Source organism: Patiria miniata, unplaced genomic scaffold, assembly GCF_015706575.1.
Source record: "Patiria miniata isolate m_02_andy unplaced genomic scaffold, ASM1570657v1 HiC_scaffold_6, whole genome shotgun sequence".
In the NCBI taxonomy this organism is placed as follows: domain Eukaryota; kingdom Metazoa; phylum Echinodermata; class Asteroidea; order Valvatida; family Asterinidae; genus Patiria; species Patiria miniata.
The window spans coordinates 9,497,703-9,522,547 of NW_024037073.1; the positions used below are offsets into that span (position 1 = coordinate 9,497,703).

Genomic DNA, 24,845 nt, shown 5'->3' on the forward strand with positions numbered 1-24,845 from the left:
TATTTACCCCGGCAGTCCCATGAAGCAATGCACTTGCCATCTGCAGTGAAATGGGAAATTTTACCCGAGGACAAAAGGTAAATATCACCTGCATCATCACAACACAGCCCAAGAGGATCACTACAACTTTGATTAAACAGTTTTTTGCCATGTAAGTCAACAGCCATCAACAAACCCTCCTTGCTGCTGTTGGTGTAAATAAGCCGCTTGTTGGTGAAGATCAAATATGTACCAATCTTTAGAGCAGGCAGTGTTCTGATGAGGGAACCATCTGGGTTGTGTAGAGATATCTGTTCCTTGTCCTTGTAACCCACTGCTATCAGATTGCTGCTGTCCACTGCCAGGCACGTTGGCGTTCCGTCCACGCCGGCCTCTTTCCCTGGTAGGAACTGATGAAGGAGCTGGTATTCCTTGTTGAAGATCTTGACTGCAGGATTGTCTAGGATCAGAAGTTGATCATCCTTGTTGATGGCTAGAGCTGTTGCTTTCTGTATGTCATTAGGGTCAAGGGGTTCGTTTGGTTTATCAGGGTCAGGTTTGTAGTTCTTTGTAGAAATCACCTTCCCCTCTGGATCCAATGTACGCAGTTTATCAGTGTGTGCCACAACCATTTCACTTGTGGAGTATGCTGCAAGATGTTGGGAATTGAAACTAGTTTGTGAAAAGGTCTCATCTCTCTCCCATTTCTCCTCCAAGAGCAGAGTCCCAAGCTGACCATCCTCTTCACTCTCCTTAAAGCCAAGGAATGACTTCCCATGCTTGATATCCAAACTCTTATGCACCTCCACCTTCTCATTCAAATCCCGCAGCATTTTCTTCTTGGATTCCAGGATCTCATAGCACGTTGCTGTAGTCATCACTTTATTCAGTTTACTCAGAGTCTGCTGTGGTGTTGCTGCACATGCAAAGTCTTTATCGCGTTTCATGGCAATGTCCCTGGCTTGTTTTTTGAGTTGTTTTTCTTTCTCTCTGATTTTGGCAATTTCTTTTTCTGCTTTCTGTGAAATTTGGTTGTATGTTTTTGCCAGCATCTTGTCAAGTCTGTATCGTGAATGCTTCATTGAAACGGGGTTGGCAGAAACAAATGCTTTAATGTATTCTTCTGTTTTAGATATAGATTCATGTACTTCTTGTTTAAATTTGCTGAATGCCTCATCAATACTGATGTGAGAATGCATGAATTCTCTGTGGTCAAAGTTTGTGCATTCATTGCATATGAGGACCTCACATGAGTTACAATAAAGACAGAGATCTTGATCTGGATGCTCGCGACACTTGGAAGTTTCCTCCAGTTCAGTGTCAGTTATTTCTTGGGACTCACCAGGTAGCTCTGTCAAAGCTACAATCTTGTGAGCCCTCAGTGATGCCAATCGATTGTGCGCCTTCAGGCATTCTTGACAGAGATAATGCTTGCAATCTACGCATCGAGAAATAGCTTCGTTCTCCTCATCACATGCCTGACACATGACTTTTAACCCCTGACCTTCAGTCAGCTCCTGTTGATTGACTTCCATTGATCCTCCAGGTAGCATGTCCACGCCAGCTTCAGTCAGGGCAGTTTCCTTTCGACACAACGGACAGACGATATTCTTGTCGTCCTTATTTTGTGTCAGTTTGAGTTCTTGCAGACATTTCAGGCAGAAGCTGTGTGAGCAGTCTAGCAACCTAGCTAGGATCCTTGTACTCAGTGTAACAGATAGGACATTCTTGAAGTTCCTTCTGAGTCTCATCCAAGACTAGATCGGTCACAGTCCTCCCTCTGCCATCTTGCTCAGTTGAACTCTACATGAACCATATAAGAGTGGAAAGAAAAACAAACTTTCAACTTATGCATACTATAAGATACTGTATAAATATAGATGGACTCATGTTCAGTATACAGTGGACGCCGCTATAATGAACATCCACAGAAAGTGTTCATAGTAACGATCGTTCGGTATAGTGATTTTGAACTGCTGGTTCCCTCTTTTGATCAATAGTGAACTGGCATTTCTCACATCTCGCAGCCGCACGAGGAGTCCTCACGAAACTTTAGCAACGGGTGGTTTTCCCTTTTATTCCTTGGGCCGGGTGGTTTTCCCTTAATTTTATTCCTTGGGGGAATAATAGCCATCTATCGCTCTTCGACATTCAAACACGATGTAACAATGGGTCATTCGATGTTCGGGAATTAAAAGTGGCCCAAATAGTGTTTACTACATGTACAACTGGTAGATTTTTGTGTGAATCTGTTGACTGTTTTCAACAACAGTGTTTGGTACGTTTTGTACATTAAAACCGAGAACCAAGGATGATGTTTGGTTTAGCCGAATGTTCGATATAGCGGTGTTCGGTATAGCGACGTTCCACTGTAGTTCACTAACAGTTTACATACCTGTAGATGTATATGTATTGCAATCACTTCAGTTTTATGCGGATAAAATCAAAGACATACATGCACATAACAAAACAAAGGTAAAGAATCAAAGAACATCATGACAGTCAATATTTTCTTCTTCTTCTTGGATACATCAGAGCACAATGCAGTCTATCATGGTGCTATTCATTATATTCGCCTGTGCGGCTGCATTAACAACATTATACAACATTTGCAAACATCAACAAACAAAACTACCAAATTATTTTGAAATACCATTACTGGACTGTTAGTGAATGACAGTCTAATAAAATCCTATAAAATCATCGCACCTGGTGTGATGACATTTTCAAGAATAGTGGTAGTTTTTTGTATCAATTTCAAAAGCTGGTCGGCCGACCAGCATTGGAAAAACCTGGCTGTTTTTTTCAAGTACTGCCCCCCCCCTTTACCATATTTAGTTAATCTGAATATTGTTTGCAATCAATCACACATCTACGAACTGGTCCAAGCCTTCTAGACTGGTTCCCTGATCTTACAATTCCCCGACCTTACAATTCCCCGATGTCTATACATTGCTCCATTTCAATTTAAGTGGCGTCAGGGAACCAGACTACAAGAACATGATTGTTTTCTCGTTTTTTTCTAGCATCTGCGAACCAAAAACGTCAAGCAATTCAGTGTAACAGTATTTGCTGCAAAATACTAACCCAAAACGTCAAACAAGTCAGTGTAACAATATTTGCTGTAAACTACTAACCCCCAAAATCCATCCATTTCTGAAAATTACAGCAAAGGCAAATGTTGTATATTCCCTTTAAAATTGTCCACCTACCTACAAGTTCAACAGACCTGTTTATGGGTACAGTTTGAAGTCGTTCCCTGCATGCAGTCTGTCAGCAGTATCAGCCACACCCTACTATTACTACAACAGCACGACTGTATGTTGTGTACACGGATTGTCCAATACTGAATAGTGTTGTGGATCAAGAATTTAAGTTTGCCTGAAGATTGAGATAGGACTTTCAGAAAGAATCAAGGACAATCCATTTTGTCAGCATGGGATACAGGGCCCCAAAAGCTAATTGCATTGGATTTATTCCATTAGGGTCCCATGGTGCTGTATTTCTCCTGTGCTAGCTTGATTCTCATCCTCCACTTACCTACAATGTAGCCGTTGTATAGCTTGAGTTCAAAACTTTCCCCCCCTTTATGTATACAGTCTGTCAGCAGAGTCAGCCACACCCTACATGTACTACAACAGTGCTCACTGCTGTACTGTACGTGTTGTTCACGTTGTATAGTGCCTGACTACCACAGTCAAGTTCACTTTACTGAGTTGTAACAGCTTTCACTGCGACGTCACAGTTGAACTGTTTCCTCATGAACATTATTTCTCATCCTCCACTTACCTACAATGTAGTTGTTTTATGGGTACAGTTTGAAGTTTTTTCCTGCATACAGTCTGTCAGCAGAATCAGCCACACCCTTCTTGTACAGGTAGGCCCATGTATACTACAACAGCACGACTGTATGTTTTGTTCACGCATTGTCCAATATTATACTGAATAGTGCCTCGCTACCACAGTCAAGTGCACAGCAACGGCTGTCGTTGTGACGTACATGTAAACGTTGAACTGTTTCCTCATGAACACAATTCCAAGGTTTTTATGAATAGCTTTTTATGAGACATCTCTGACCTCCAGCATATTGTTGTTGGTTGTGGCTAGGCCCAATTTCATAATGCGGCGTAAGCACAAAAAACTTGCTTAATAAAATCACGTTACCCACCGAAACTCCATGCGATTGTTATGCTAAGTAAACAACAGCTAAATACCAGTCACAAGCAATGTACATCGCATGGAATTTTGGCCTATAACGTGATTATATTAAACAAGGGTTTTTTGTACATCATACCCGGCTGCTCTTATGCATGTACATGTACATGTACTGTAGGCATGCAAAGGGAGTTTATAAAAAGTTTATGAGGATAACCTGTATGGGTTATATTCCACAAGGTTGAAAAGCATGAATGCCTTGCTTTCAGTTGCTCTACATAATATTTGTTGTTGGGTGTTCCACTACTACAAAAAGTGTTATATCATTGGAATGTAATTTGCCAAAAATATGAGCAAAAATATGAGCAAAAAAGTCATTTCGGACGAAACATTTACACCGTGTCAATGTCAATGCCGGCAAGAAAAAAAAAACGTGTAGAAAGTCTATGGGATTTGGGATAGAAAAACACGAAGAAGAAAAAAAAAGGAAAACCAAAAAAGTACAGAAACAAAGGCTTTTCCGCAAGGTTTAGTGGAAAAGCCAATCAGATTTTCCACACATTTTTCCGTGGGCGGCAGAGAGGCCCAGTGCATGTTATAGGCAGTCTGTTACATGGGCCCATAGCACTGGTCTGGGTAACCATCCATAGTGGTTAAAACTCATACTTCATGCATACTTCGTCTCATGGAGATGACCCTCAATGAACAGACCATTCTATTTGGCACCGCCCACCATGCATGTGGGCAACAAATCGTTCACCTCTCCTATGTTTAATACCAGTATTACATGTTCCAGACCTGCACATGTCATACATGCAAATGCATGCACATTACAAATTTGTACACACCTATGTCGGGCATAAATCATGGTTGTGATTGGTCAAAACTTCATGGAGGGGGGCGTGTGGATATGTCTATATTTGCCCACCTGTTTTCATGACATGGTGGAGTATGGTACATGTTCTGGTAGCTGGAAATATGGATACTAAATGAATGTTGCACGATCAGTATTTACACTTGTACCATATCTCCTATGTTAAATACCGGTATTACATGTACCAGACCTGCACATGTCATACATGCGAATGCATGCACATTACAAATGTGTACACACCTATGTCGGGCATAAATCATGGTTGTGATTGGTTAAAACTTCATGGAGCGGGGTGTGTGGATATGTCTATAATTGCCCACCTGTTTTCATGACAAATGGTGGAGAGTACCGTACATGTACTGGTAGCTGGAAATATGGATACTAAATAAATTTTGCATGATCAGTATTTACACTTGTACCATATCTTTAAGCAATACATGTAGAAGTACATGTAGAGAAGAACTTAAGACACATGCGGGGTTTTTTTCTAGACTAATTGGAAATATTAATGTTTTTTTTTTTCAACCTACAATGTATATAGAACACCTCATGTAAAAAATGTATTGTTATATTTTTGAGACGATGTTATCAGTTTGGGACAAATTTTGTCATTTTTGGAAATGGGAAAAAATATCAAACTAGCGCTTCCATTTAAACATGTGGAAGTATGTACAACTGTACAAGCTCCAAATAAGTTTGCACATATGACTACGGTTGATGTACATGTGTAAGATACTAAATGTAATATAACACATGTAAACTTTCTATGTACATGTATACAATCCCATATCCTGCTCAAAGTGTTGAAGTCTGTTCTGTTTGTGCACTTGCAATCAGAAAGTTTCTGTACATTGCACATGTCCATGGATGCATGGAGCATCAGTAATTTTCATGGATGTTTTGTAGATATCAATTGTCTTGATGCCATTTTCGTATATTTTTTTCTTTTATATTCCCTGCCTTTTGTTTTGATCGCTTGAACAATTACATGTTGGTTGATATCTCTAAACCAAGTGATACATGTACATGTACATGGTGCACCCTCCTGTAACTGCTAATTTATGTGCAGGTGTGTATGTGATATCATATTCACCCCGGCAGTCCCATGAAGCAATGCACTTGCCATCTGCACTGAAATGGGAAATTTTACCCGAGGACAAAAGGTAAATATCACCTGCATCATCACAACACAGCCCAAGAGGATCACTACAACTTTGATTAAACAGTTTGTTGCCATGTAAGTCAACAGCCATCAACAAACCCTCCTTGCTGCTGTTGGTGTAAATAAGCCGCTTGTTGGTGAAGATCAAATATGTACCAATCTTTAGAGCAGGCAGTGTTCTGATGAGGGAACCATCTGGGTTGTGTAGAGATATCTGTTCCTTGTCCTTGTAACCCACTGCTATCAGATTGCTGCTGTCCACTGCCAGGCACGTTGGCGTTCCGTCCACGCCGGCCTCTTTCCCCGGTAGGAACTGATGAAGGAGCCGGTATTCCTTGGTGAAGATCTTGACTGCAGGATTGTCTAGGATCAGAAGTTGATCATCCTTGTTGATGGCTAGAGCTGTTGCTTTCTGTATGTCATTAGGGTCATGGGGTTCGTTTGGTTTATCAGGGTCAGGTTTGTAGTTCTTTGTAGAAATCACCTTCCCCTCTGGATCCAATGTACGCAGTTTATCAGTGTGTGCCACAACCATTTCACTTGTGGAGTATGCTGCAAGATGTTGGGAATTGAAACTAGTATGTGAAAAGGTCTCATCTCTCTCCCATTTCTCCTCCAAGAGCAGAGTCCCAAGCTGACCGTCCTCTTCACTCTCCTTAAAGCCAAGGAATGACTTCCCATGCTTGATATTCAAACTCTTATGCACCTCCACCTGCTCATTCAAATCCCGCAGCATTTTCTTTTTGGACTTCAGGATCTCATAGCACGATGCAGTAGTCATCACTTCATTCACTTCACCCACAATCTTCTCAGACGTTACCGCATATGCAAATTGTTTATCTCGTTTAGTGGCAATGGCCCTGGCCTCCATTTTGAGTTGTTGTATTTTATCTCTGATTTTGGCAATTTCCTTTTCTGCTTTCTGTGAAATTTGAGAGTAAGTTTTTGCCAGCATCTTGTCAAGTCTGTGACGTGAATGACCTGAAGAGGGGTTGGCGGAAACAAATTTTTGAATGCATTCTTGGGTTTTAGATACGGATTCTGTTACTTCTTGTTTACATTTATTGAATGCCTCGTCGATACCTTCATAAGAATGCATGGATTCTTTGTGGTCAATATTTGTGCATTCATTGCATATGAGGACATCACATGTGTCACAATACAGACAGAGATCTTGATCCGGGTGCTTGTGACACTTGGGAACTTTCTTGAGTTCAGTATCCTCAGTTATTTCTTCGGGCTCAACAGTTAGCTCTGTCATAGCCACAATCTTGTGAGCCCTCAGTACTGCCATTCGACTGTGTGCCTTCTGGCATTCTTGACAGAGATAATGCTTGCAATCCATGCATCGACCTTCAGTCTGCTCCTGTTGATTGACCTCCTTTGATTCTCCAGGTAGCATTTCCACGCCAGCTTCAGTCAGGGCAGTTTCCTTTCGACACAACGGACAGACAATATTCTTGTCGTCCTTATTTTGTGTCAGTCTGAGTTCTTGCAGACATTTCAGGCAGAAGCTGTGTGAGCAGTCTAGCATCCTAGGATCCTTGTACTCAGTGTAACAGATGGGACATTCTTGAAGTTCCTTCTGAGTCTCATCCAAGACTAGATCGGTCACACCTCCTTCTGCCATCTTGTTCAGTTGTACTCTACATGTACCATATAAGAGTGGAAACAAAAACGAACTTTCAACTAATATGCATACTATAAGATGCTGTATAATTATAGACTGACTCATGTTCAGTATACAGGGCAATTCCACACCAAAGTGGACATGACACCAAAAAATTCAAATGCATGTGACTTAAACAAGTTTGGGGTCAAATGAAAGCTAAAAGTCTATATTTTTAAGATTTGAAGTAGGAATTCTATTTTTGATACATTTCGGTACCAAAAAATAGGGTTACGTAATAATCCTGTTTTAATCCTAAAAATGTGATAAATAGTGATATGAAAGTATTCTACCAATACACATACAAAAATATGTACTCATGCCACCAGTTTCTGTCATGAGAAAGTATTGGTCTTCAAAAACTGACTGAAACTTTTTTTTTACGTTTTGCGTAATTTGTTTCGCTTCCGTGACTTCTAATATTTCAGCCTTCGAAAATGTCCTTCCGTTACCGAAAAAATACATATTTTTAATTTATTTTCAAAACTTGCAGTATGAATGCAATGAAAGTTATTGTGCAAAGCAAGTTTAGGTAGGCCTTCAATATGACATTATAACTGACACTTCTGTACTTCTCGTTTTTTAATTACAATCACGTCCTAAATCACGTCCTTCCGTTACCAAATTGGTAACAGAAGGACGGTAACGGACGGTAACGGAAGGACAAATGTTATTTTTATCAAATGTAACAACATTTGTGCTCATGTTTGAAAAATGAAAATCACTGCAACTACATGCATGTATAATGAGCATTGAAAGGACATTCATGTGACCCACCTTCACAAAGGTGGTATGAGCAGGGCCAAGGTGTTCATTACAAAGGATGGCACAGGCATATGTATAACATGTACAGTTGTGTACAATGTATATGTACATGTATGTCAATGTACCGGTACTCATACATGTATGGAGTAGTTGCAGAAAATCAAATCATTAAGTTGCTGCTATCACCATTTATGGACAATAGAGAAAGATACAATCTCTGTGAAGCCATTCCAGAAGCAAATTAAGTCAAAAATGAGATGGCAGAAAGTACCGGTATTACTGGGCACTTTCATACAATTACATGTGTAAGACATGTGAGGTGCAATTTTTGACAAATTAAGTTAACTTCAGGCTGGATGTTTATAAGTTAATTATTGTTAATACTCTAAATCATTATGATTTGATTTCAAACATTGAATTTAGAGTTCAATTAAAAGCAACACCTAAAACATTTTTTAAAGCATAATGTTGTGCCCCCCCAACTCTTTAGGTAAACCACTGAACCTACTGGTATTATTATTAAAAGTAGTTGGTGAACATGTAACCAATGTACTCAAGTGCTCAAATACTGTGTATTTAAACTTTTAAGGATTGAGGTGATGGGTTTGAAGTCCATTTCTGTAGTTGTCTTGTGTTCATGAATTACATGTTTTTGGTTGTTTTTGTTTTTCGTTTGTTATCATTAATTAGCAGGCTTCTATATCTTTATCTCAATAGTTTCTTGGGTATAATTATTTATGCCAGGTCTGCATATTGTTGATTTCACATTCAGTTACACATTTCAGCAATTTATTTCACTTGTATAATTAGTGTAAATTCACATTTTGTTCATGCTATAATTGAGTAAACCTTTTGTCCTTCCGTTACCGTCCTTCCGTTACCGTCCTTCCGTTACCAAATCAAAATCCACTTAAGACATTGTAATTATATTACCGAAACAATTACACAAGCTAATTACATTGGCTTATTCCATTAGGGTCCCATGGTGCTGTATTTCTCCTGTGCTAGCTTGATTATCCATTGGACCCCAGTGTATAATCCTCGAATTAAAAATGCAAGCAAATTGTGTTCGAGGCGTCCTATGCCCGAGAGTGCCAGGCGTTCCTTTGGAATGTGGATAAGTAATTATGACTGGGCTCAAGAGTTAGATCACACTAATATTGACACAAAATATGAAAAGTTTATTGAGACCTTGAACACAAAGATTGATTTATATTTTCCGGTTAAAAGAGTCAAAATTCATACTACTGATAAACCCTGGATGACTCCACAAATCAAAAGGTTAATTAAAGCACGACAGGTAGCTTTTCATTGTAATGATATGGTCTCCTGGAGAAGATTGCGGACGAAGATTATAGCAGGTATAGCCGTGGCAAAGAAACAGTATTATGCCACTCGGGTTGCAAAACTCAAACAGAGTAAACCATCGGCTTGGTTTCACCGAATTCGCATGCTTACTGGTAATGACAAAGACCATCCGTCAGTGTATATTCCAGGAGTTGATCCAGATAATGCGTTCATGATAGCATCTACTATTAATGAACATTTTGTATCAGTTGCATCAGATATGGATTGTGTTGACCTTAGTAGACTCCCAGCATATTTACCCTCTTCCCAACCTTGCCCGTATTTGTATCCATGGGATGTTTATAAGTCGCTCCAAACTATTAAACTGTCTACAGCTGGTGGGCCTGACAATATTACTGCACGGTTTATTAATCATTTTGCCATCGAACTCGCTACTCCCCTTACTCATATTTTGAATAAATCCTTCCAACAAGGAAGAGTGCCCGAAGATTGGAAACGAGCTATTGTGATACCCATACCCAAGTCCAGCCCACCCTCTGTTGACAAGTTAAGACCGATATCTCTGACTAACCACTTCGCAAAGGTTGCGGAGGGATTTATTGCGAAGTGGTTGTTGGAGGACATTGGCCCCAGATTGGACCCTGCCCAGTTTGGAAACCGCAAACATTTCTCCACAAATCATTATTTGATCAATATGCTTCACCTGTTGTATCGAAATGCTGATAAATCAAGATCGGTTGCTACTGTGACTACCACAGATTTTTCAAAAGCATTTGATAGGATTAATCACACAATAGTGTTGAATAAGTTAATCCATTTGGAAGTGCGCCCTTCTATCATTCCATGGATAGCTGACTTCTTAACCGCTAGAGAACAGTGTGTTCGTTACCACTCAATATGTTCCAGTTGGTTGACCTTTAATGCCGGAGTCCCTCAGGGAACCAAACTTGGCCCTATTTTATTTTTAGTTATGATCAATGATGTCAGACTTGAGGGTGATAACCTGGTCGTGTTCAAATATGTTGATGATTTATCGATTGTTGAGTGTAGACCATCTTCGCAGAATTCTTGCTTGCAGGACGCCATTGACGGCCTAACAAATTGGTCTATGCAAAATAGCATGAAATTAAATCCTAGTAAGTGCTTTCAAATGAATATTGATTTCTCTAGAAATAGCCCTGTAATGCCTGTTATTTCTGTTGATGATTATGAACTCTGTATTACATCACATATCAAGGTTTTGGGGGTTACTATCCAAAGTGATCTCAAATGGGACAAAAATGTGGACAGCATTGTCAAACGTGCTAATGGTAAAATCCACATGTTAAGGGTTCTCAAAAGTTACGGTTTGCCTCACAGTGATCTCATAACCCTCTATAAGAGCTTCATCAGACCATTGGTGGAGTATGCAGCCCCTGTGTGGAACGGAGCACTTACCCAGCATCAGGTGACTCGGCTTGAAAAAGTACAGAAACGTGCCTTGAAGATTATTCTTGGGGTCGAGTATTTGTCATACACCCAAGCTTTATCGCATTTCAGCTTAGATTCTTTGGCAAACAGACGTAATCAAATATCATTATCCTTTTTCAACAAAACCCTTAAACACACTGATCTTTTTCGTGAATTCTTTCCGCCTCAACATACTAGAATGCTGCGGAATAAACCATCCATCCCTGAAATCCGTTGCCGAACAAAACGTTATTATACCAGTGCGCTTCCTACCTTAATCAGATTGCATAACCAATAATAATAATTTTAATTTTTCGATATGTAAATTGTAATGGACATGTTTTTAACAGTATGCTTTGTACACGTGAACTGTAAAAGTCATTGTTCGTTTTTTAATGGTTTTTTGTTTGTGTGTGTAATTGTAATGGTGATTGTTGTCAAATAATTTGTTGATTTGGTGTTAAATAATTTATTATTTTGTTAAATCCATTGCAATTCAGTTTTTAACTGCGATAATGGATGAAATAAACCAATATGAATGAATGAATGAATGAATTATCATCCTCCACTTACCTACAATGTAGCCGTTGTATAGGTTGAGTTCAAAACTTTTCCCCCCTTTATGTATACAGTCTGTCAGCAGAATCAGCCACACCCTACATGTACCGCTACATGTACTACAACAGTGCTCACTGCTGTACTGTACATGTTGTACACGTTGTATAGTGCCTCACTACCACAGTCAAGTTCACTTTACTGAGTTGTATCAGCTTTCATTGCGACGTCACAATTGAACTGTTTCCTCATGAACATTATTTCTCATCCTCCACTTACCTACAATGTAGCCGTTTTATGGGTACAGTTTGAAGTTTTTTCCTGCATACAGTCTGTCAGCAGACTCAGCCACACCCTTCTTGTACAGGTAGGCCCATGTATACTACAACAGCACGACTGTATGTTTTGTTCACGCATTGTCCAATATTACTGAATAGTGCCTCGCTACCACAGTCAAGTGCACAGCAACGGCTGTCGTTGTGATGTAAACATTGCACTGTTTCCTCATGAACACAATTCCCAGGTTTTTGTGAATAGCTTTTTATGAGACACCTCTGACCTCAAGCTAGGCCCAATTTCATAATGCCGCTTAAGCACAAAATTTGCTTAAGCACAAAAAAATGTTACTTAATATAATCACGTTACCCACTGAAACTCCATGCGATTGTTGTGCTAAGTAAACAACAGCTAAATACCAGTCATAAGTAATGTACATTGCATGGAGTTTTGGCCGGTAACATGATTATATTTAACAAGTTTTTTTTGTGCTGAAGCAAATTTTATGCTTAAGCAGCTCTATGTAATTGGGCCCTTAGGTGTCCTGTACTTCTACATTGTACCGGGCTGCTCTTGTGCATGTACATGTAGGCAGATCATGGATCGGTGTATTACAGTTTATAAAAAGTTTATGAGGATAACCTGTATGGGTTATTCCACCGGGTTGGGAACAATGTGTGACATATGACCATATTTTGAAAAGTATGAATGCATTGCTTGCAGTTGCTCTTCACAATATTAGTTGTGGGGTGTTTCACTACTGCAGAAAGTTTTAAGTCATTTGAATGTGTCTTGCCAAGAAATATGAGCAAAAAATGTCATTCAGACGTAACATTGCCACCATGTCAATGTCAATGCTGGCGAGAAAAAAACGTGTAGAAAGTCTATGGGATTTGGGATAGAAAAACATGAAGTAGGAAAATAAAGGAAAACAAAAAAGTACAGAAACAAAGGCTTTTCGGCAAGGTCTAGTGGAAAAGCCAATCAGATTTTCCACACATTTTTTTGTGGGCCGAAGAGAGGCCCAGTGCATGTTATAGGCAGTCTGTTACATGGGCCCATAGCACTGGTCTGGGTAATCATCCATAGTGGTTAAAACTCAAGATGAAACAGAACTCATCTGCATTGAATTTCTTTGGTAATCATTGTCAATAAAAGGTTTGTTTCCAGTGGTGCAAAACAATGTAACACAATCATTGAAATGCAGGCTCAATAAACAAACCACAGCAAGAAGGAGAGAACTAGTCAAACTGTTTGGGTAAATAAATGGAGAACCATCATTTTTATTCTGAGGCTACAAATGCCTGATCAAGTTGAATGCTTGATCAAGTACCCAAGACCAAACTACTAAAACCAAAGGCTCCAATGCATACATGTGCTTATAATACAAAGCAGTATGAAACTTAATGATAAAAGGGGCATTTAATTGAAAATGTTGGGCAAAACCAAGATACAAAGAGGGTTTGGTTGGGAAGTTAAAGTTATTGTTTCTGAATCTCCAATCAGAATGAAGCTGATCTACATTGTATTCTCGAAAGAAATTTAATCATTTGTAGAGAACATTCCAAGGTATAACATTACATTCTTATGGAGCTTGCCCTCCATGATTTGCGTTTATTTTGGAAACGTTTAGCAAATCTATTTCAGCCTAATTTAAACGTTTAAACCTTTAGCCACGACACACAGGCTGCATGCCACCTGCACCAGTGTTTGCACTCAAGCATGTTAGTTACAAGAATTAACATTAAATAATAATGGTGCACAGCAAACGAAGGGCAGCATCGACACTGATCTACATAGAAGATCATTCATAATGGACTGTCTTTTGCCTGGTAAATAAAATGGTTGAAAGGTGTCCTTTAGTATTACTAATTGTGTGTGAAATGAATACGAGGGCAGACACAGCAAACATATACAATGCGGGTTCGTTTAAACATTTTGGAAAATTGATTCTAAATGGATTAAGAATGTTTATCATTTAAATGTTAAAACAGCACCCTTTACCACCAACCACGCACAAGGGCAACAGCATGTGCGCCTCTCATGTCCCAGCTGCTCTACTATATTCATAATATACAAATACTGAATGCTTCGAGTGGTGTAGTAGAACTAGCCTCCCGAGGTGATCCATGGACCATTCTATTTTCCCAAGGCGAAGCCGAGGGAAAATAGAATGCTCCATGGATCAAAGAGGGAGGCTAGTTTTACTACACCACGAGATAAAGCATTCACTATTTGTTTGATAACACTTCACCCACAGATTCTGCTTGATTTTAATATTTTAACTTTTTAAAATCTGAACACAGTTGAAATTAACTTCAATTTCATTACAAAATTGTTGGAAAATGTATTTCTCTCTTAAAAACTACCCCTTCACGAAATGTTTGAACCCAAGTCTGCGGCGCGCTCTCTTTGGAATAATACGCACAACGCACAACACGCACACCAGCATGCATTTGCACACAAATACTGTGGAAATAGCCGTGGAAATAGTACTTTGGTTACAATGGTATAGAACTTTGGTTGCTATGCACATAGTACTTTTGGCCGTGCACAGAAAGATAGCAAAATTAGAAAGTAAGATGTGACTCGCTCTCGGCCAATCAAGACACAGAATCTGTGGGTGAGGTGTTATAATGCAAAACAGTCTAAATATTTGAGAAAAGTGTATAGAAACTGCAGTGAAGCAAGTTACAAAGAAGGCTTGGTTGGCAAGTTTAACTTGCTGAAGTTTGTGTTTCTGAATGTCCAATAAGAATAAAGCTGGTCTCATTTGTTTAAACAAAAAAAAAGGGATCTAAAAAAAATTGAAAAGAACATGGAGTACATACTTCGTCTCATGGAGATGACCCTCAATGAACAGACCATTCTATTTGGCACTGCCCACCATGCATGTGGGCAACAAATCGTTCACCTCTCCTTTGTTAAATACCGGTATTACATGTGCCAGACGTGCACATATGTCATACATGCGAATGCATGCACATTACAAATTTGTACACACCTATGTCGGGCATAAATCATGGTTGTGATTGGTCAAAACTTCCTGGAGCGGGGCGTGTGGATGTAATTGCCCACCTGTTTTCATGACAAATGGTGGAGTACCGTACATGTACTGGTAGCTGGAAATATGGATACTAAATGAATGTTGCATGATCAGTTTTTACACTTGTACCATATCTTTAAGCAATACAAGACTGATTGGAAATATTAAGTTTATTTTCAACCTACAATGTACATAGAACACTTCATGTAAATATTGATTGTTATATTTCTGAGTCGATGTTCTCAGTTTGGGACAAATTTGGTCATTTTCGGGAAAAGGAAGTTTAAAAAAGTATATCAAATTAGCACATCCATTTAAACACATGGAAGTATGTACAACTGTACAAGCTCCAAATAAGTTTGCACATATGACTATGGTTGATGTACATGTGTAAGATACTAAATGTAATATAACACATGTAAACTTTCTATGTACATGTATACAATCCCATATCCTGCTCAAAGTGTTTGAAGTCTGTCCTGTTTGTGAAGTTGCAGTCAGAAAGTTTCTGTACATTGCACATGTCCATGGATGCATGGAGCATCAATAATTTTCATGGATGTTTTGTAGATATAAAATGTCTTGATACCCTTTTTGTATATTTTATTTCTTTTTTTCCCCTGCCTTTTGTTTTGATCGCTTGAACAATTATGTGTTGGCTGATATCTCTAAACCAAGTGATACATGTACATGTACGTGAACTTGTTCATGCTCCACTTTAATGCAACTGCTAATTTATGTGCAGGTGTGTATGTGATATCAGAATTACCCTGACTGTCCCATGAAGCAATGCACTTGCCATCTGCACTGAAATGGCAGATTTGAACTGAGGCCAAAAGGTAAATATCACCTGCATCATCACAACACAGCCCGCCAATATAACTACCGGTACAACTTTGAGTAAACAGTTTGTTGCCATGTAAGTCAACAGCCATCAGCAAACCCTCATTGCTGTTGGTGTAAATAAGTCGCTTGTTGCTGAAGATCAAATGCGCATCAATCTTTGGAGCAGGCAGTGTTCTGACGAGGGAACCATCTGGGTTGTGCAGAGATATCTGTTCCTTGTCCTTGTAACCCACTGCTATCAGATTGCTGCTGTCCACTGCCAGGCACGTCGGTGTGCTGTCCACGCCGGCCTCTTTACCCGGTAGGAACTGATGAAGGAGCTGGTATTCCTTCTTGAAGATCTTGACTGCAGGATTGTCTAGGATCAGAAGTTGATCATCCTTGTTGATGGCTAGAGCTATTGCTTTCTGTATGTCATTAGGGTCATGGGGTTCGTTCGGTTTACCAGGGACAGGTTTGTAGGTCTTTGTAGAAATCACCTTCCCCTCAGGATCCAATGTATGCAGTTTGTCACTGCATACTACAACCATTTCACTTGTGGAGTATGCTGCAAGATGGTGTGCAGCATTTGTGACTGTTAAGGACTTACACAGCTCCCATTTCTCCTCCAAAAGTAGAGTCCCGAGCTGACCAATCCTCTTCACTCTCCTTGAAGCCAAGGAATGACTTCCCATGCTTGATATCCAAACTCTTATGCACCTCCACCTGCTCATTCAAATTCCGCAGCATTTTCTTCTTGGACTTAAGGATCTCATAGCACGATGCAGTAGTTATCACTTCATTCACCTCACCCAGAATCTTCTCAGACGTTACCGCATATGCAAATTGTTTATCTCGTTTAGTGGCAATGGCCCTGGCCTCCTTTTTGAGTTGTTGTTCTTTATCTCTGATTTTGGCAATTTCCTTTTCTGCTCTCTGTGAAATTTGAGAGTAAGTTTTTGCCAGCATCTTGTCAAGTCTGAAACGTGAATGACCTGAAGAGGGGTTGGCAGAAACAAACTTTTGAATACAATCTTCTGTTTTAGATACAGATTCATTTACTTCTTGTTTACATTTATTGAATGCCTCATCAGTACTGACGTGAGAATGCATGGATTCTTTGTGATCAATGTTTGTGCATTCATTGCATATGAGGACTTCACATGAGTTACAATACAGACAGATATCTTGATCTGGATGCTCGCGACATTTGGGAACTTTCTTGAGTTCAGTATCAGTTATTTCTTGGGACTCGACAGGTAGCTCTGTCAAAGCCACAATCTTGTGACTCTTCAGTGCTGCAAATCGATTATGCGCCTTCTGGCATTCTTGACAGAGATAATGCTTGCAATCCATGCATCGAGAAATGGCTTCATTTTCCTCATCACATGCCTGACACATGACTTTTAACCCCTGAACTTCAGTCTGTTCCTGTTGATTGACATCCTTTGATCCTCCAGGTAGCATGTCCACGCCAGCTTCAGTCCGGGCAGTTTCCTTTCGACACAACGGACAGACGATGCTTTTGTCATCCTTATTTTGTGTCAGTCTGAGTTCTTGTAGACATTTCAGGCAGAAGCTGTGTGAGCAGTCTAGCCTCCTAGGATCCTTGTACTCAGTGTAACAGATTGGACATTCTTGAAGTTCCTTCTGAGTCTCATCCAAGACTAGATCGGTCACACCCCCCTCTGCCATCTTGCTCCGTTGTATATTCTACATGAACCATTTAAGAGTGGAAAGAAAAACAAACTTTCAACCTATGCATATTATAAGATACTGTATACATATAGACTGACTCGTGCTCAGTATAAAGCGGAACGTACGCCTCTATAATGAACATTGTTGGATCCACAGAAAGTATTTGTAATAACGCTCATTCGGTACAGTGCCTTTGAATCGCCAGATACCCTCTTTTGATCAATATTGAATTGGCACTTCTCACATCCCGCGCCCGCACGAGTAGTCCTCACGAAACTTTAGCAATGGATGGTTTTCCTTGTATTCCTTGGGCCGGGTGGTTTTCCCTTAATTATATTCCTTGGGGAAATAATAGCCATCTGTCGCCCGATCGTCGACATTCAAACATGATGTAACTATGGGTTGCTCTATGTTCGGGAATTTAAAGTGGCCAAATAGTGTTTAATACATGAACAATCGGTATTTTTTTTTGTTAATCTGTTGACTGTTTTCAACAACAATGTTCAGTACGTTTTGTTCATTAAAACCGGGAGCCAAGGATGATGTTCGGTATAGCTGAATGTTCGGTATAGCAGTGTTCGATATAGCGGCGTTCCACTGTAGTTCACGAACGGTTTGCATACATCTAGATGGAAATATGTATTTAAATCACTTCAAATTTATGCAGATGAAATCAAAAACATACATGCACATAACAATATGAAGGTAAATAATAAAAGGACATCATGACAGTCAATATTTCTTCTTCTTGGATACATGAGTCAGCACAATACAGTCTGTCATGGTGCTATTTATTATATTTGCCTGTGCGGCTGCATTAAAAAGAATATACAACATTTGCAAATATAAAAAAAACAAAACTACCAAATTATTTTGAAATACCTGACTGGACTGTTAGTGAATGACAGTCTAAAGCATCCTGTAAAATGGCACCTGGTGTGCTGACATTTTCAAGAAAGTGGTATTTTTATATCAATTTCAAACACTGGTAGGCCAACCAGCATTGGAAAATGCTGGCTGTTTTTTTTTCTTCAAATACTGCCCCCCCCCCCCCCATTTACCATATTGTTGAATATTATTTGTAACTGGTACAAGCCTTCTAGCTTTACAACTCCCTGACGTCCATTAATTGTTCCATTTCAATTTAGGTGGCATCAGGGAACCAGACTACAAGAACATGATTGTTTTTCTTGGTTTTTCTAGCATCTACGAACCCAAAACGTCAAACAAATCAGTGCAACAATATTTTCTATAAAATACTAACTCAAAATCCATCCATTTCTGAAAATTACAGCAAAGGCAAATGTTGTATATTCCCTTTAACATCGTCCACCTACCTACAAGTTCAACAGACCTGTTTATGGGTCAGTTTGAAGTCGTTTTCTGCATGCAGTCTGTCAGCAGTATTAGCCACACCCTACTATTACTACAACAGCACGACTGTATGTTGTGTACACGGATTGTCCAATACTGAATAGTGTTGTGGATCAAGAATTTAAGTTTGCCTGAAGATAGATATAGGACTGTCAGAAAGAATCAAAGGACAATCCATTTTGTCTGCATGGGATACAGGGCCCCAAAAGCTAATTACATTGGCTTTATGCCGTTAGGGTCCCATGGTGCTGTATTTCTCCTGTGCTAGCTTGATTATCATCCTCCACTTACCTACAATGTAGCCGTTTTATGGGTCGAGTTCAAAACTTTTCCCCCCTTTATGTATACAGTCTGTCAGCAGAATCAGCCACACCCTACATGTACTGCTACATGTACTACAACAGTGCTCACTGCTGTACTGTAGGTGTTGTTCACGTTGTAAGTGCCTCACTACCACAGTCAAGTTCACTTTACTGAGTTGTAACAGCTTTCATTGCGACGTCACAATTGAACTGTTTCCTCATGAACATAATTTCTCATCCTCCACTTACCTACAATGTAGTTGTTTTATGGGTTGAGTTTGAATTTTTTTCCTGCATACAGTCTGTCAGCAGACTCAGCCACACCCTTCATGTACAGTAAGGCCCATGTATACTACAACAGCATGACTGTATGTTTTGTTCACGCATTGTCCAATATTACTGAATAGTGCCTCGCTACCACAGTCAAGTGCACAGCAAGGGCTGTCGTTATGACGTACATGTAAATGTTGAACTGTTTCCTCATGAACACAATTCAAGGTTTTTATGAATAGCTTTTCATGAGACACCTCTGACCTCAAGCATATATTGTTGTTAGTTGTGGCTAGGCCCAATTTCATAGTGCCGCTAAAGTACAAAATTTGCTTAAGCACAAAAAACTTGCTTCATATAATCACGTTACCCACTGAACCTCCATGCGATTGTGATGCTAAGTAAACAACAGCTAAATACCAGTCACAAGCAATGTACATCGCATGGAGTTTTGGCCGGTAACATGATTATATTAAACAAGGGTTTTTTGTGCATAAGCAAATTTTATGCTGAAGCAGCTCTAGGAAATTGGGCCCTAGTAGGTGTCCTGTATTTGTACATAATACCCGGCTGCTCTTGTGCATGTACATGTAGGCAGATCATGGATCGGTGTATTACTGTTTATAAAAAGTTGATGAGGATAACCTTTATGGGTTATTCCACCGGGTTGGGAACAATGTGTGCCATATGACCATATTACGACAAGTATGAATGCCTTGCTAGCAGTTGCTCTACATAATATTTGTTGTTGGGTGTTTCACTACTGCAGAAAGTTTTAAATCATTTGATTGTGCCAAAAATATGAGCAAAAAAGTCATTCGGACGTACATTTTGTAACATTTGTCACTGTATGCACCGCTGAAGAACAAGACTGGAAATCTGTTTGAATTCTTGACCCCATTTTATTTGCATACTGCTGATGCAGGTGAAAACTAAGGGAAAATACAAACATTCATATTAAATATTACAATCACATAAACATCAAAATACATGATTAAACAATTACATCAATAGGTTTAGAGAGAATCTTAGACCAATTGTGAACGGGCAGCACCTTATCGACAATATACTCGGTTGCGGAGGAGTCAACAATTCATTTGAATGAAATACAATTAATCCAATGAATTATTTAAATAAAGAAACCCACTGATATTAAACTTACAATAGTTCCCCTGGTAAGGAACCATTGGCAGTGAGGTATACGGGTGAAACAGTTGTTGGGTGTTCAGGGATTTACGTTGGCATTTTGGGGTGCTGTGCACAATGATGTGAATAGCAAATAAATAAACATACCACAATGAAATATAATTCACAGATATAAATTATATAATAAATTGATATCCCCAAAAATCTGTACTTTCTGTTTCCATGTACCATGGTGAAGGCCTATAAAATAAGGGCGTTGGCTCTAAGGAATCTTAGGTATTTTGGCATGAACTAAAACACACGTATCCATGATTATCCAGCCAGGCGCTAGTAATATAGTTTACGGATAAATGCTTACAGGGAATTAAATGTTCAGAAATAAACATGATGTTAATTAAAGTAAAAAATAAATTAAAGTAAAAAATACTTACAAATTGTTTGCTACCGAAAAGTGAAGTGAGTTGGTCCGGAGCGTGAACGCAACTGATTTGAATTTCCCACACGCCAGGGTGGTGCAAGCAAAAACATTATGTAATGGCATACCAAAGATTCCTAAGTAGGGTTGGTTGGGGACTGACTAGATTAGACTTGCAAATTATGTAAATAAGGGCTCTAAATCAGGGAAATAGTTACTCGAAGGCAAGAAAATTGAATAACGGAACAAATGCATAGCGGCGACGATAACAACATTTACACCGTGTCAATGTCTAAGCCAGCGAGAAAAAAAAAGTGTAAAAAGTCTATGGGATTTTGGATAGAAAACATGAAGAAGAAAAAAAAAGGCTTTCCCGCAAGGTTTTGCAGAAAAGCCAATCAGATTTTCCACACATTTTTTCTTGGGTGGCAGAGAGGCCCAGTGCATGTTATAGGCAGTCTGTTACATGGGCCCATAACACTGGTCTGGGTAACCATCCATAGTGGTTAAAACTCAAGATGAAACAGAACTCATCTGCAATAACCATTGTCATTGGTAATCATTGTCAATGAAAGGTTTGTTTTCAATTGTGCAAATTATTGTTATACAGTCATTGAAATGCAGGTTAAATAAATAAACCACAGCACGAAGGAGGGAACTAGTCAAACTGTTTGGGTAAATACATTTTTATTCTGAGGCTACAAATGCCTGATCAAGTTGAATGCTTGATCAAATACCCAAGACCAAACTACTAAAACCAAAGGCTCCAATGCATACATGTGCTCATAATTCAAAGCAGTATAAAAGTTAAGATAAAAGGGGCATTTAATTTAAAATGTTGGGCAAAACCAAGATACAAAGAAGGCTTGGTTGGGAAGTTAAATTTAGTGTTTCCGAATCTCCAAAAAGAAAGAAGCTGATCTACATTGTAGTCTCAAAAGAAATGTAATCATTTGTATAGAACATTCCAAGGTATAACGATACATTCTTATGGAGCTGGCCCTCAATGAATTGCGTTTATTTTGGAAACGTTTAGCAAATCTATTTCAGCCTAATTTAAACGTTTAAACCTTTAGCCACGTCACACAGGCTGCATGCAACCTGCACCAGTGTTTGCACTCAAGCATGTTAGTTACAAGAATATACATTAAATAATTATGGCGCACAGCAAACGAAGGGCAGCATCGACACTGATCTACAAAGAAGATCATTCATAATGGACTGTCTTGTGCTTTGTAAATAAAATGGTTTAAAGGTGTCCTTTAGTATTATTAATTGTGTGTGAAATGCATAGGAGGGCAGATACAGCAAACATATATACAATGCGGGTTTAGTTTAAACATTTTGGAAAATTAATTGTAAATGGATTCAGAATGTGTATCATTTCAATGTTTAAATGGAACCCTTTACCACCAACCACGCACAAGGGCAACAGCATGTGTGCCTCTCATATCCTAGCTGCTCTACTCATATTCATAATACAAAACAGTCTCAATATTTGAGAAAAGTGCATAGAAACTACAGTGAACCAATTAAGTTACAAAGAAGGCTTGGTTGGGAAGTTTATCTTGCTGAAGTTTGTGTTTCTGAAAGTCCAATAAGAATAAAGCTGGTCTCATTTGTTAAAAAAAAAAGAAGGGATCTATTGAAAAGAACATGGAGTACATACTTCGTCTCATGGAGATAGCCCTCGATGAACAGACCATTCTATTTGGCACCGCCCACCATGTATGTGGGCAACAAAATCGTTCACCTCTCCTATGTTCAATACCGGTATTACGTGTGCCAGATGTGCACATGTCATACATGCGAATGCATGCGCATTACAAATTTGTACTCACCTATGTCGGCATAAATCATGGCTGTCATTGGTCAAAACTTCCTGGAGCGGGGCGTGTGGATTTGTCTATAAATTCCAACCTGTTTTCATGACAAATGGTGGAGTATGGTACGTGTACTGGTAGCTGGAAATATGGATACTAAATGAATGTTGCATGATCAGTATTTACACTTGTACCGTATCTTTAAGCAATACATGTAGAAGTAGAGAAGAACTTGCGACACATGCAGTTTTTTCAATACTGATTGGAAATATTAAGTTTATTTTTCAACCTACAATTACCATAGAACACCTCATGTACAAAAAATTATTGTTATATTTCGGAGGCAATGTTATCAGTTTGGGACAAATTTTGTCATTTTGGGAAATGGGAAGTTTTAGAAAAAAAATCAAACTAGCGCTTCCATTTAAACACATGGAAATATGTACAACTGTACAAGCTCCAAATAAATGTGCACATATGACTACGGTTGATGTACATGTGTAAGATACTAAATGTAATATAACACATGTAAACTTTCTATGTACATGTACACAATCCCATATCCTGCTCAAAGTGTTTCAAGTCTGTCCTGTTTGTGAAGTTGCAATCAGAAAGTTTCTGTACATTGCACATGTCTATGGATGCATGGAGCATCAACAATTTTCATGGATGTTATGTAGATATAAAATGTCTTGATACCATTTCCGTTTTTTTTTCTTTTTTATTCCCTGCCTTTTGTTTTGATCATTTGAACAATTATGTGTTGGTTGATATCTCTAAACCAAGTGATACATGTACATGTACATGTACATGCTCCACCCTTCTTCTGTAACTACTAATTTATGTGCAGGTGTGTATGTGATATCAGAATCACCATCACAGTCCCATGAAGCAATGCACTTGCCATCTGCACTGAAATGGCAGATTTGATCTGAGGCCAAAAGGTAAATATCACCTGCATCATCACAGCACAGCCCACGAGGATACCTACAACTTTGAGTAAACAGTTTGTTGCCGTGTAAGTCAACAGCCATCAGCAAACCCTCCTCGCTGCTGTTGGTGTAAATAAGTCGCTTGTTGCTGAAGATCAAATGCCTATCAATCTTTGGAGCAGGCAGTGTTCTGACGAGGGAACCATCTGGGTTGTGTAGAGATATCTGTTCCTTGTCCTTGTAACCCACTGCTATCAGATTGCTGCTGTCCACTGCCAGGCACGTTGGTGTGCTGTCCATGCAGGCCTCTTTACCCGGTAGGAACTGATGAAGGAGCTGGTATTCCTTGGTGAAGATCTTGACTGCAGGATTGTCTAGGATCAGAAGTTGATCATTCTTGTTGATGGCTAGAGCTGTTGCTTTCTGTATGTCATTAGGGTCATGGGGTTCATTTGGTTTATCAGGGTCAGGTTTGTAGGTCTTTGTAGAAATCTCTTTCCCCTCTGGATCCCATGTAAGCAGTTTATCACTGCCTGCCACAACCATTTCACATGTGGAGTACGCTGCAATATGGGTTGTGCCGAACACACTTGCAAAGGCCTCATCTCTCTCCCACTTCTCCTCCAAGAGCAGAGTTCCAAGCTGACCATCCTCTTCACTCTCCTTAAAGCCAAGGAATGACTTCCCATGCTTGATATCCAAACTCTTATGCACAACCACCTGCTCATTCAAATCCCGCAGCATTTTCTTCTTGGACTCCAGGATCTCATAGCACGTTGCTGTAGTCATCACTTCATTCACTTTACCCAGAATCTTCTCAGA

At 39.3% G+C, this 24,845-nt stretch overlaps 1 long non-coding RNA gene across 1 annotated transcript; it reads right to left on the bottom strand.

Annotated features, from left to right (window-relative positions):
- Nucleotides 1-5,475: 5,475 nt before the first annotated feature.
- LOC119743563 lies at nucleotides 5,476-15,818 on the bottom strand. Its single transcript, XR_005273053.1, has 3 exons — nucleotides 15,386-15,818; nucleotides 15,236-15,238; nucleotides 5,476-5,495 (listed from the first exon to the last, which is right to left on the bottom strand). It is a non-coding gene; the product is annotated as an uncharacterized LOC119743563 (long non-coding RNA).
- Nucleotides 15,819-24,845: the final 9,027 nt, after the last annotated feature.